This window comes from Cupressus sempervirens, chromosome 4 (genome assembly GCF_028749045.1).
Source record: "Cupressus sempervirens isolate cs-2001-9-10 chromosome 4, ASM2874904v1, whole genome shotgun sequence".
Taxonomy (NCBI): domain Eukaryota; kingdom Viridiplantae; phylum Streptophyta; class Pinopsida; order Cupressales; family Cupressaceae; genus Cupressus; species Cupressus sempervirens.
This window is the reverse complement of record NC_143121.1, coordinates 364,892,479-364,906,267: the sequence shown is the minus strand read 5'-3', so window position 1 is coordinate 364,906,267 and position 13,789 is coordinate 364,892,479. Positions and strand designations below refer to the sequence as shown.

The 13,789-nt window shown below is 36.2% G+C and overlaps 1 pseudogene across 8 annotated transcripts in view; it reads right to left on the bottom strand.

The window, feature by feature from the left end:
- LOC149561571 (pentatricopeptide repeat-containing protein At2g03880, mitochondrial pseudogene) overlaps nt 1–13,789 on the bottom strand; it is a 102,232-nt pseudogene that overhangs the window by 43,656 nt on the left and 44,787 nt on the right. The window contains exons 2-3 of one of the 8 annotated variants that reach the window (XR_016363828.1): nt 3,101–3,443; nt 2,617–3,016 (exon numbers count right to left, since the gene is read on the bottom strand). The exons of the other annotated variants lie outside the window; for them this stretch is intronic. The product of XR_016363828.1 is annotated as a pentatricopeptide repeat-containing protein At2g03880, mitochondrial pseudogene, transcript variant X1 (transcript). Of the gene's footprint in view, nt 1–2,616; nt 3,017–3,100; nt 3,444–13,789 lie in introns of those variants that run through there. 8 annotated transcript variants of the gene reach the window in all.

The window sequence follows — 13,789 nt, the reverse complement described above, 5'->3', positions numbered from 1 at the left end:
TCCTTAGGTGCTTAGAGACAAATGAGTCTAGATGGGCATTAGCTGAAGTCTATGACAGCATTTGCAGGTCTCACTCTTATGGCCTTGCGCTTGCTTGAAAACTGCTTAGGGCTGGTTACTATTCGCCTTCTATGCAAGCATATGTCATGTGTTATGCTAAGTCCTATAAAAAGTGTCAACTACATGGTAATTTGATTCATGCTCCTGGATGTGAATTGATATCCTCCATCACGCATTGGTCTTTTCAGCAATGGGCCTTTGCTCTAGTTGGCAAAATACATCCTAGCTCTTCAAGTGGACACAAGTTTATTATCACTGCTACAGAATACTTTCACTAAATGGGTTGAAGTTGTTCCACTTCCTGCCACTACAAGAAAGCATGTTGCTTTGTTCATATTGAGACATATCATTTGTCACTATGGCAGTCCCTCCTTTATAGTCACTGATAAGGGAGAACAATACAAGAACAAGGACCTTAGACAAGAAGTTCAAAATTAAACAACATTGGTCCTCTATCTACTACCCTCAAGGGAATGGTCAAGTTGAGGCTTCAAACAAGACATTGCTGAAAATACTGCATAGAACCATATAGAACCGTACATAAATCTAGGAGAAATTGGCATCTGCAGATCAATCTTGCACTATGGGCTTATAGGACTAGCATACGCACACCTATTGGAGCTACACCTTTTGCTCTAGTTTATGGTTTTGAGGTTGGTTTACCTTTAGAGGTTGAGATTCCTTCCTTGAGAGTCTCTTTGAAAGGGCTAATTACTAATGAAGATTATAGAGCTATGAAAATACATGAGCTTGAGGTCCTAGATGAATGTCGTAAGGTTGTTTTTTATGATATGAGAGCATATCAAAAATGAATGTCTACTAGCTACAATAAGAAATTTCATCCTAGGGAACTTCAAGTGGGGTGATCTTGTACTTAGAGAAAATCCAAAAAATCAATAGAATAGAGAACAAAAGAGCAAGTTCGAATCTAATTGGTTGGATCCCCACATGGTCATTATTGCATTTGGATCCGGCACTTATGAGCTCTCTACACCTAAGGCAGAACAGCTCCTCAAGCCCATCAACAAACTTCACTTGAAGAAATTTTATGCTTAGTGCTCTTGTTACTCAATGCTTGTACGTATCTTATGATCGTGAAAAAATCCAAAAAAATGATATATGACGCTGAAAAAATCCTAAAAAGTAGAAAATGTCCTAAAAAAATGATCATCTTAATGAAAACCTAGCAATAGGCACTTTGATGTATCACCAAAAAAATCGAATATCGCAAAAATACAAAAAAAATCATAAAAAGTCTTGGAAAAAAGAAAATCCTGGCAAGTGGTGAAAACCTAGAAACAAGCGCTAGTTAAGACCCTTGCACCTATGTCTATCAGCATTTTGCTTTGCACTCACGATCCATTCATCTCTTGCTTTTTGCCTCACCTAGCTTGGAACTAACCCTTGTCTACGTCTAGGGGGCACGAACTGTATAAGCTTATCAAGGTCCCCTAGTTGAGTTGGTGTTTCTTTGGCAGCTCGCTAAAAAGTGTTTTTCAACACTTCCCTTGACATTGAGTGTTTCTTAACACTTATCGAACACTTTAGCTATAGTCTAAGATGTTGCAATGCTTTTCATTAGCAGACTTGAGTCCTAAGGAGACAGTCATGTGACTTCCACACACGCACTGAAATACTAAAACTGGCTGAGATTTGTTGGCTTAATTTTTCTGTGTTGTCTATGATGATTCCTTTGTTGAGTGTTCCCTCCCTAATAGTCTCTCAAGGATGTCATGGACTAGACGACTGAGGGCATGGGGGATGTTTTATTTTGCTTTCTGCATGTGGGTATACCTTGTTGATATTGGGTGTCCTAAGAATCTTGCTTGTCCTACTTGATACTTAGGATCTTTCAGGTATCATGCTTGACTATTTTTTGCACGTGTGCGCCTATGGTCATCTCGATATTTTGTCTCGATGCGAGGATAATCTTGCTATACTAAACCTAGGGAGTCTAAATGCACCGTCATCTTGACCTTTATGTCTTTGCTGCATAGGTCGGGTTCCCACATTTCTATCCAATATAGATCATATTCATATCCTCATAGTTAACAGTAGTGATGATTGTATGATCTTCTGATGTCCCTAATAAGGCTCGATGATAAAAAATAAGACCTACCTATATAACCCTTGCAATTGCACCTTTGCATACTAGTTTGCATTTTAGGGTTCATTATAGCTTAGTTTTGCATTTGAATGTTGAGAGTCTTCTTTAACTTCTATTGACATGTCAGCTAACTACGTTCATCTTCTCTCGTTTCTCCTTGATCATATCTTGTCATCTCCTTTTGGCTTGTGCTCGCCTCTTTGCTATCCTATCATCACAAGGGGTTAATCTCATAATCACATCTAATCTATCCAAATGCTAAGTTTTCAAATCATGAGCTAAACATATGAGAGAGAAAACATCAATACATCCATGAGCATATCAACATAAGATGAGCATACCTGAACATGAGCATAAATATCAACATCACAAGGAAACATAAACATAAGTGTTGAAACATAGAAATGCATCCATCACATGAGCATATAAAAGAGACTAGTACACAATGCTAATCTGAAATCCAGAATCTCATATGTATAAATGGTGGAATATCAAGTATACATCCAACATAAGTACCAAATATGGATAAATGTCTCTCGATAATACATCAAAACAATCACAAGGACATAGAGCCCAAGGACCTAAGACTAACTCCCTCCCTCGTGAGTCTGATGTCGTTGAGGGGGAGACACCTAAGTCCTATCAGGTGGCTCCGTTGCTCCCTCTGATCTCCCAGCCCGCTCTAAGCAATCAAGGAGTCCCTGTCCTAGAGGCACAATAGCTATGTACAATGTATAGTAATAAGCAGCTCTCGCACCATGGCGATCCGCCTCTCGCCTCATTATATCTCTCTCCCTCCTGTACTCCTCACTACAAACGCGCTCATCTATGAGGCTGATTGAAATATACCTGTGACACAAGATTTATACGTTAGCATTGCTATCAATAAGGCTAAGTAAACATGACAAATAACAAGATGGTCAACAAACTCACTAGATCTCTGTGGCATAGAACTCAAAGGATGCGGTACACATCCTCCAGTGTGATAGTGGCCTCTCCGATGGGAAGATGAATGGCATAGAACTCAAAGGATGCAGTACACATCCTCCAGTGTGATAGTGGCCTCTCTGATGGGAAGATGAAAGGTGTTATGCTCCCTATGTCACCTCTCTGCCAATGCTGTCAGTAGACCAAGGTTTGCCTGGATATGGGGCAACTGCAATAAACCTCCCAAACCCATGGATGTCAATATAGCTCTCTCCGCATCATCTAGCTGGGGCACAAGCCTCAATCCCACCGCCTCAAGTGCCCTAATCAACAGTGTTGGAAACACCTCCTACATAGCAAAAACACACAAACGTGTCAATATCTATTAGATGAGAATTAGAATGAAACCAGAAAGGCCACAACTCAGCTACTCAAGCAAGCAACTAAGTCCTAACTTCAACCAATGATACAAATTCTACATAAACTTCATTAAGTGGCCGAACAAGTATCGTATGATACTTTCTTTTATACCCATACAATACTTTCTTCTAGTACGATACTTCATCTAGTATCGTACAATAAATGGGTGCATCCAATATAACAATGCTCATAATAGGGATACAATACAATCTAGGTGCCAGAAATATCGTACGATGGTTTTTTAAACTATGATACAATACTTTCTAAAGTATCGTATGATATGTTTTGTAATCCTAATAAAACCCTAGAAAAACATGATAAAATGCTCAAAATAAATCAAAAGAAATGCTCGGATGACGGATACTTACTACTGGACTGTATTGTGTAGGTCGATTGTGCAGCCGGTTGCGCTCAAATTGGTGTCTCGATCGGAACTCTCCTCTAGGCCATCGTTCTCTCTCTCTCTATGCTCTAAGCTCTCAAAATCAAATAAGACAAATGATTTAAAATGACCCCTTCGACCCCTCACATAACCTTTTGACCTAATTTTTGAGCTCCTCAAACTTGCGCAAAAACTGTACCCCTACCTAATTTTGACGACCCGGAGCCATTTTCGAGATCAAAATCAAAATCCAAGTTCATCTTGTTGGTCAAAATCACATTTTAAGATTTCTTCCTTCTTTTATGCAATTGGCTGACTTTATAAGGCTTAATCTTTAAATCCTTCTAAGGTAATCATCATTTCTTCATCATTTGTGCTCTCTTCTACTCTTCTCATTCACTCCATTTCATTTCATTTCACCTATCTTCTTGCTTTGACCTCATTCTTATGCTTTACCTTTTTTGATCAAACTCAGTCAAACTGGGGCATCTCTTCATTGCTTGTTGGTCACTCTTTGGTTTTACTCACTTATTTGTCATCATAGACTTCACTTTATCTCGATTAGATCAAATCTAGCTCATTTATGCGTCTCCTCTATCTTATTTCAAATTCGATCCCAAGGGGGCAAGATTATTCTATCATTGCTGCAAATTGTCTTTTTTGCTATGGCTATCTATTTGCTCTTGATCTATCTACTTGCTTTGGCTACTTTGCTTGACATATCAGTGCTCGTCTCGAGTATTGATATTGTTTATCTTTCTCCTAATGTTCAGTTTTGTTGCTAATTGATTGTGCATTTAGGATCTTCTATCTCTCTATGCTTTGCTCTTTGAAGTTACATCTCTCTATCACCTGCTATCTTGTTGTCTTCATTCTTTGACGTAATGTGTTCCCATATCGATTACACATTAGTCAAAGAGAGGCAAATGTAATCACCCAAAAATGGTCATCTAGACTATGAACCCCCTTTCTAGTAATTTATCCATTGTTTATCTTTGATCAAACCCACAAAAATCTATTTATTCGATTATAACCTATGGTTTGACCACCTTATACTAAGTCTTTATTTAATTGAAAAAAAAACTTGCTCCCTTCTAATTAAATAAAATCCTCAATCCCACTTCTTCTAAGTGTGCACATAAAAAGCATTATTCCTATTTTAAAAATAAGAGGAAAAGGCATTTTTGTCTACACTTGAATGCACAATTTTCTATGTGACAGAAATCTTCTATTTTCAAAATAAATTTAATTCTCCTCCACACATCTTTTGCCTCTTAAAGTCAATCATTGATCTTGCTTAGGTGAGATTCTTGTGCACATGGATCACTTAAGATGCATTCTCCACCCTTGATTAAGCCTCTTTTGCCTCTTAATCTCAACGGTCCATTTATCTTTAAAAGGGAGGGCTCTCTCCTCATTCACTAGCCTTATGCTTTTGTACTAACGTTATGCTGCAGGTTTTCATATATAGCATTTGGAGCACTTGGAGCACTCATCACACTCTTGGCATTCTTGCATCATTGAAGCATCTTGCATCTTATCATAGCATAGTCTTCATCATAGCATAGCTCTTGCATTGTAGCTTAGATCTTTACTTTCTTGCAAGTAAATTAAGCTTTACTTTCCTTGTATTGCATCTCTCATCCTAGACTAGCTTGCATCTAATTTAGCTTGCATCTTCATTTGAATATTCCATTCTATGGTGCACCTTGCAAGGGTTGCATAGCTAGGTTCATTTGAGAGCCATCATTTTATAGCTCTTGCACGTCATAGATGGAAGCTATAAGCCACCTCTTGAGATGTTCTTTATCATGGGTATTCTTGAGAATAAGAATTATTAAAAGTATGTCCACATTTTTGACATACAATAACAAATCTTTGCACTATTTGATTCTTATCGTGCCATTAGATATTTCTCAAGTTCCTTCAGTCGTTGTTGTTCTCTATCATTGTTCAATTGGTTTTGTGTGTACACAATCCTCATCTTTCTTCCTCTTGAACTCATCTTCCTTATCGTGTGTGCAACTAAAATGTTCCCAGATATATATTTTCCTTAATAAATTAGCTTTGTACATCTGGGTTGCGTTCTTCTTAGCACCTGTCATCTCTGTCATCATGCTTATTTGGCATCCATGTAGGAGTGATCTTCAATGGTTTTGTCAGCTAGTTCTCCTTGGTAACGGTTGACATTACTTTATTTGTTACTTTCCTTTTGATCGAGAACAGCTGCCTTTACGATTGGTACCTTTTATTTTAGTGGAGGATATTTTTTATCGAGAGTGAGCTTCAACATTTTCCTCAATGAATAAATAAAAAATAAAAGAAGCCTTGAAGTCTATAATGGTGGTTGATTTCATTATCTTTGCTTGTATCAACAATCTTATAAATGTTTGTAAAAGATATAATTGTTTTTTCTTTAATATGTGATATAATGCCAAAACTGGGCACACGTGGTCAATTCATGCGTATTTTGTGTGAAGCAGCTTCACCTTGGGAAAAGGGTTTTTGTATATGTTTGTTAAAGTGGATCATACCGCAGGTTCTGAGATTAGCATTTTTTATCATACAAAAGTTTTTTTTCTCTGAGATTCTCATTATTATTTAATAGCAATCAATAAGAATGAGTGTATTTGATGGTTTTATCATATCTACTCACTCATTAAGTTTATGATTAAGAAGATACTTGTGTGTATCGTGTATCATTCTTAGTTGATTATTTAAACTTCTTATCATTGTTTGGTTACAGTATATTTAAATCATCAAATAATGACAAAGATATTGTAATTGTTTTCAGAAGTCAAATAAAGATTAGATCTTTCTGTGGGCTGGGTTGTTTCCCTCATTGAAGATAGTTTTCCCCAGGATAATAGTTGTCTTTCATTATTCTATTTATGATTTTTCATTCTTATATTCTGGTTCTAAAAGCTCAACAAAGTTGACCATGGATAAGCTCAATGGTTGATTTGATTTTTTGGTAATCATGAGGGTCCGTACATTTGTGTATTGAAGTTGATTTTTAAACCATACTAGATGAGAAGCTATCAGAAGATGTGGCAGTAGAGTACTTCTTTTTGGGTTTTTCAGAAATATGCAGAAAGCAGAGGGAAATGGGTTTAGAAATTCTACTCTAATCTTAAGGGTGTTGACAACAACAAATAGTGCTTAGATGGACAAATTTCAAAACAACTAAACTCTGCTTCGCTAAGGAAAACTACAACTGCGCGAGAACTAGTGCAATCTTCAAGGGGCTATGTAGATTATTTTCATATCACAATGAACACCATCAAACAAACAACACACATTAAATGACAGAAGTTAAGCATAAATAAAAGTGAGGTTCAAGATAACTATGCACAATGACTTACAATCAAACCGTCAAAGGAGTGTTGATGTGAGCTTTGTTCCACTCATAATTCCAGGACTATGTGAGTCGGAGTCGGACTCATCTAGTCCAAGCCAAAGCCCACCAAACTGAGCCACATTGCCTCTGACCTTGGACTCGACAGAGTCCACATGGACTTGCTGAGTCCCGAGCTTAGGACTCTCACTGGCAGCAGCACACATAAGGTGCAAAAATAAAATAAAATAAAAAGGTTTAAGGATTTGTTTTTTCTTTGTCTAACATCTATTTAACCTAAAATGGTCATTACATCCTTTGCTAACGCTTGTGATAGAGAGAAAAGAATTAGAGAGGAGTATTGAGGTTTTAGGAAAGAAATTAGCAAACCGATTGGCTCTCCCATATTGATTGCTGATTATTTGTGCAACTTTGTAGCTTGCATTTTAGCATTGAGAGGAGCTAAAGGAAGCATTTGGAGACTTCTACAAATTTACTTGTGTTTCCGTTGTTTGTACAAATTTGAAGAGGTAAGTAACAAGTTGCATTTCTTTATGTTGTTTTGTAAATTGTTTTCATTCATAATTTTTACTTTCCATTTTGTTTACATTTGTTTTAGTCTCTACTTCTAGTATCTACTATTTAGATTTATTCAAATTTATCTTGATGACAAACTTGATAAGTAAGAAGGAAGAAGGTTCTACAATTTAAAAATCTGATTTGATGCTAATTTTTTTCTATTTATAATATATTCATATTGCAGCAACAGCCAAATTTCATTGATATCATGACTTAGGGTGAGCCTTGCGGAAGTGGAACTAGGGCTCCATATGACCCTGATGCAAACCCAACTGCAATAACAAGAAATAGGGGTTGGAAACATGCCATCCTAGGCCACAAAAAAGGAGTTGTTATATGTTGGCATTGCGGTGTAACATATAACGAGAGAGGCATAAATAGATTGAAGTATCACCTAGCACATATACCTAGGCATGATGCTAAAAAATGCAAAAAAAATCCCAAAATGTTATGCGAGACATGCAAGCTCTTCTAGAGAAAAAATGGAGAAAAGGGAATTGAAAAAGAAGCAACAAGAAGAAATGGCACAGCTAGCTCAAGAGGGATCTTCTAGTTTTCGTTCTCCATTATCTCCTACTCCACCTACTACTGTTGCTGCTTCTACAAGTGTGACCATTGTGCCTCGCATTCGTAAGAAAAGATCGACACTTGATTTCATCACTGTTCCACACACGGTTCCAAGTGCACAACCATCGCTTGAGAGTATGGGTTGAAACAAGGAGAAGCATGACAATGCAAAATTGGCACTTGAAGACTTCTTCATCTGCAACAACATTTCATTCAATGCAGCAAGATACTTATTTATTTAATTTATATGTCTTACTTCTCTTGCTTTCAAGAGACAATAATATGCTTATTTTGTTTATTTTAATTTGTTTTCAAATTTAATAGTAGTATACTAATTTGTTTAAATTTTATTTAATTTTTTTTAGGTCCCCTTATTGGCAAATTGTAATAGATGTTATTGTTTGTGGTCTGAGGTTCAAAGCCCCTAATGCTAATCAGTTAGGAGGCCCTATTTTGACCCAAAAAGGGTGGCTGATGTAGAAGGTGCAATTCAATAGCAGCGTGAGGTGTCGAAGATGAAGGGTTGCACCAGCATGACTAATGGTTGGACTAATAGAACGAGTAGAACACTACTCAACTTTCTTGTCTCCTCATTAGGTAATTGTAGACATTAGAAATTTAAAAGTAGAACTTGTACTTAGAAATTTAGAATCTTGATTAAGTGATTAAGTTTTTAAATTATGAATTAGTGATTGATCATTGACCATTATACTAATTTGTTTCTTTTTCCTCAAGTGCCACAGTTTTTTTGAAATCAATTGATGCCACAAGAAAAACAAAGAATGTTGAATATCTTTGTGAGGTAATGGATGAAGTGATAAAAGACGTGGGTAAGGAGAATGAGGTGCAAATAGTTACAGATAATGTAGCAAACTATGTTGTTGCAGGTAAGCTTCTTATGGAGAGACAGCCTCGCTAATTTTGGACTCCTTGTGCTGCTCACTACATTGACCTCATGTTAGAAGATCTTGGTAAACTCCCTTGGATAAAAACAATTGTAGCGTAGGAAAAAAGTCTATGAAAATTCATATATAGTCATACATGGGTTCTCAACCTTATGAGGAAATACAGAAATCAAAAGGAGTTGTCTCGTCCTGGGGTCACTAGATTTGCAACCAATTTTCTCACATTGCAATCCTTGCTTAACTCAAAGGAAGGTTTCTGAAGCATGTTTGTGAGGAGTGGATATCATCATCATATGCAAAGACCATTGCAGGGACTAATACAGCTGATCGCATTTTTTATGAAGCTTCCTTTTGGACACCGGTCGCTAAGATTGTGAAGGTTATTTTCCTTTTAGTCCTCATTTCAACCTTTTTGTTTATGAAATTATGTTATAAATTAGTGTTCATTTTCAAAAACAAAACTTAAAGCTGATTGTTTCTCTTTCAAATTTCATAATGAATGCAGTTCATAGAGTTGCTTGTTGTTCTCCTATGAATTGTTGATGGAGAGAAGCCTTCAATGGGATACAGTTATGAAGGCATGGATAGGGTGAAGGAGGCCATTCGCTCTATTTTTGCAAGGAATCATGATAGGTATGGGCCTATATGAGATGTCATTGATAGGCAATGGCACAATCTACTTCACAGCCTATACATGCAATTGCCTGCTTCCTTAATCCGGCATACCAATTCAGCTCACATTTCAAGGCCAATGATGAGGTGTGGAGTGGCTTCTATGATGTTGTAGAGAGAATGTCACCTGATTCAAGAGTTGGAACAAGTGTAATCCAGGAGATTGAGATATTTTAATAAAAGCTCAACGGGACTTATTTACACAAGAGTTGTGCAAAAAATATAGGACAAAACTGAAGCCTAGAGAAAATCTATGATTCTACATCTTAATTTCTGATTCTATTACCATTCTAAATTAATAAAGTCAAATTTATTGAATTGATTTAAAATTTTCTTGTTTCAAATGCATGGTGGGAGATGTTTGGCACTAAGGTGGCAATTTACAAAGGATTGTAACTCGCATCTTGAACCAGCCATCTAGTGCAGTAGCATGCGAACACAATTGGAGTCTATTTGAGCATATACACTCGAAGAAGTGCAATAGGTTGGCAGTACAAAAATTGAATCATCTTGTCTTTGTTCACTACAACCTTCACCTTTGCCATAGACAAATCCAAGGCACCGATACATCACCGATTGTATTAGAGACTGTTGATCCACATGCAGAGTGGAACAAAGAGATTGTTGATCATGTCTTTGATGATGAAGATGTGGAGTGGGTTGATCAAGTGGATCAAGAGGGAGAGGCAGTAGCGCTGGCAGTCAAAGAGGCTAGAGCGCAAGGAGATCTAGTGTAGGACCCTGAGGCTAGGAGTGATGGATCCGAGTCTGATGATGAGGGTCATGTGGATGAGGATGAAGATGAGGATGAGGATGCCCTTGAGGTTCAGTCTCAGACTCAGGCAGAGAAGATGGCTCTAGAGTCTTCCATGACTTATCTTAGGCGTACTCGTAGGAGGACATAGGCTACTATGAGCCTTAGTCTTCTACAATCTAGCTATTATTTTGATATATGTTTTGAACTTTTGATTCCATGGATTTCATAATCCATAAATATTGTAGACATTTGACACTGCAATGACACTATGTTTGTAAATTTATATTATGTTGTTCAGTTTTTTTCCTTCAGAAATTCGCTTTTATACTTGTGTGATCTATGCAAAGTTGTGTATGTGTATTACGTAGCTTCTATTTATCTCAATTATTGTGTATTTGATGTTAATTGACTACAAGATGCATGAAAAAATCTTTAAATCCTTTAAAAATTTAGAACTTTATGAGTTTTTCGATTTTTCGAGTCCTTGCCGAGTTTGGTCGCCAAGTCCGAGTCCGAGCCCAATTTTGACTTTCCAAGTCAAAGGTGAGTCCAAGTCCCATAACTATGGTTCCACTATAACATGTAGAATCAAATACCCAATGTTTCAAGATGAAACATAATCTACTCAACCCTCTCTTGATATAAGGTCATCTCTCATGCTAAGCTTGGAAAGAAAGATCATGAAGTGACTTCAAGGTTCCATTAATTGTGGATACTCCCTCAATGTTATTTGTTGGTAATTACTTAAAAAAAATTCGCTATTCATTCAATGATGTCAACTCGTGCACTTTTAAAAATTTGGCTTCACAATGTGCAATGAAAATATATCCAATTTTTCCACTTCAATTTCTACTTGTACTTTACTATGAATGCAAGGAAGTATGGATGACTTGGACTCTACTAGATGTAGCTTTATTAGCAGCTCCATCCACCTAGAACAAGCTTCTAAGGAATACGCAAATCATTTTCAGATCCATATCTTCCCCTTAATCCCATCAAATGGATGTAAACTAAAGGTTGCTAGTGGCCCGAATTTGTCGAGTCAATTATGTAAATATCCACAATTATTTTCATTCAACTAACCACTTCAACATGAAATAAAATCCTAATCTAAGCGAGATATGCAAAGAACCATACAATACTCCAAAATGGTCATATATCCACCATGAAGACCAACAATGAATAGAGAACAATTTGGTAATACTTTGGCACCATTTCTCCAACATAAACTTTCTTATAAACCATGTGAGCAAGCCTTAATATAGGGAGCTCAATTACAATGAATGGTCAAGATTAATTTAAAACCAAAGGCCAAGATTAAACCACATTAGTCCTAATTAAGGTTTCCATAACCATAGCTACAAATACTAAATCCTCACCCAATTACAATCAGGCAACACCATGTGGACCAATTAGAAAATTACATCACCTTCCTATGCCAATGAGAAAATAGATCAGGCATAACCATTTGATAAGATGCAGCAACAAATGGGCCAGTAAAAAAATTGCAATATTTTGTAGGCCAATGATAAGAGAGGTTAGGTAGAAGCATGTAGAAGCAGACAAAGTCACCATTTAAAGAGCCAATAAGATAATGTCACTTGTATTTGCACAAGCCATCTTTGAGAATATCTTTGATTTGTCATTTTCCTTCTTTTGATAGATTCAATGAATCTAGACACAATATGATAAAGTTCTTCCACTAGGACACTTGGCACGTTCTCATTGATTTAGGATATGGCTGCCACCTCATCATTTTTTAACGTGCAAGACAAAACACCTCTTGTAAATAGTTGTGAAGTTTTAAATGATAATTTCAATAAGACTTAGAAAATTATCACAAACTTGCTATTTTTAATTTCTAATAACAAAATTTAATTGAGTAATGCAAATTGAAATCTCATCTATTATCATCAAATTGATTTGCAACCAATAATAATCATCAGCACATAAAACGTTGTTATTTTCCTTAAAATCGATGCTAATTATTTAAATTAAAGGACTCCTTGAATAAGTTAATCTGAATGGGCTCCCCATTGGTTGAAATTAATTTATATTTTTTGCAGAATCGAGGGCCTTGGAATAATTCATTCAATGTATGGCCCTTTGCAACTTCAAATTGATTGGAAAATATTTTGATTTATTGTCATTATGATTTATTTTCCATTAATTTCAATTGTCCATTTCTTAAAATCAATGTCATTTGTACAAATTAAATGCCACAATGGATGAATTAATTAATTCATATTTAAAATCAATCCATATTTTGCAAAATCAAGGTAAGTTTAATCTCATCTCAATTTAAAACCAATTTTCATTTTGCAAAATCAAGGCGAACTTGGGTCTTAATTTAAAATTGATCTTTAATTTTTTAAAGAGATGCAAATTAAGTCTTATCAAAGTTTGAAATTAATTTTCATCCCAACTAATGTCATTAAAATCAATCTCCCTTTGCTTAATATTATTAACTATTTAGTCCAAAGCCCAATGCAAGTAATGCAAGGTTTAATTACATTAAATGTTCATCTTGTAATGGTAAATTAGAATTTTAATCCCTAATCGTGCATTATCTCTTTCTTTGCTTATTCAATCATAAGATGAGAAGGTGCTCCATCAATCTTTAATTTGAGATGAGGAGAGGTTTAATCCCTCTTTGCCATGGTATGAAGAAGAGTCTCATCTCGATTTATGAGGAACCAAGAGTAGACTCATCTCCATTAGCTAGGAATGAAGAAGAGTCTCAGCTCCCTTTGTGAGGAACGAAGAAGAGTCCCATCTCCATTTGCTGGGAATGAAGAAGAGTCTCAGCTCCCTTTGCTAGGAACAAAGAAGAGTCCCATCTCCATTTGCTAGGAATGAAGAAGAGTCTCGGCTCCATTTCACTTAGGCAAATTTAACTCAAGATTTTATTTCAATTTCTCACTTCTAGACTTAACCAAATTTTTTGATATTTTCTCCATTTTGACAACTAGCCAATTTTTCTCAAATTTTGACACCTAGTCAAATATTGCCATTTTTGCTCATTTTTTCCATTTAACACTCTATAGAGGCTTCCTACATCCTAGAATGTTACGAA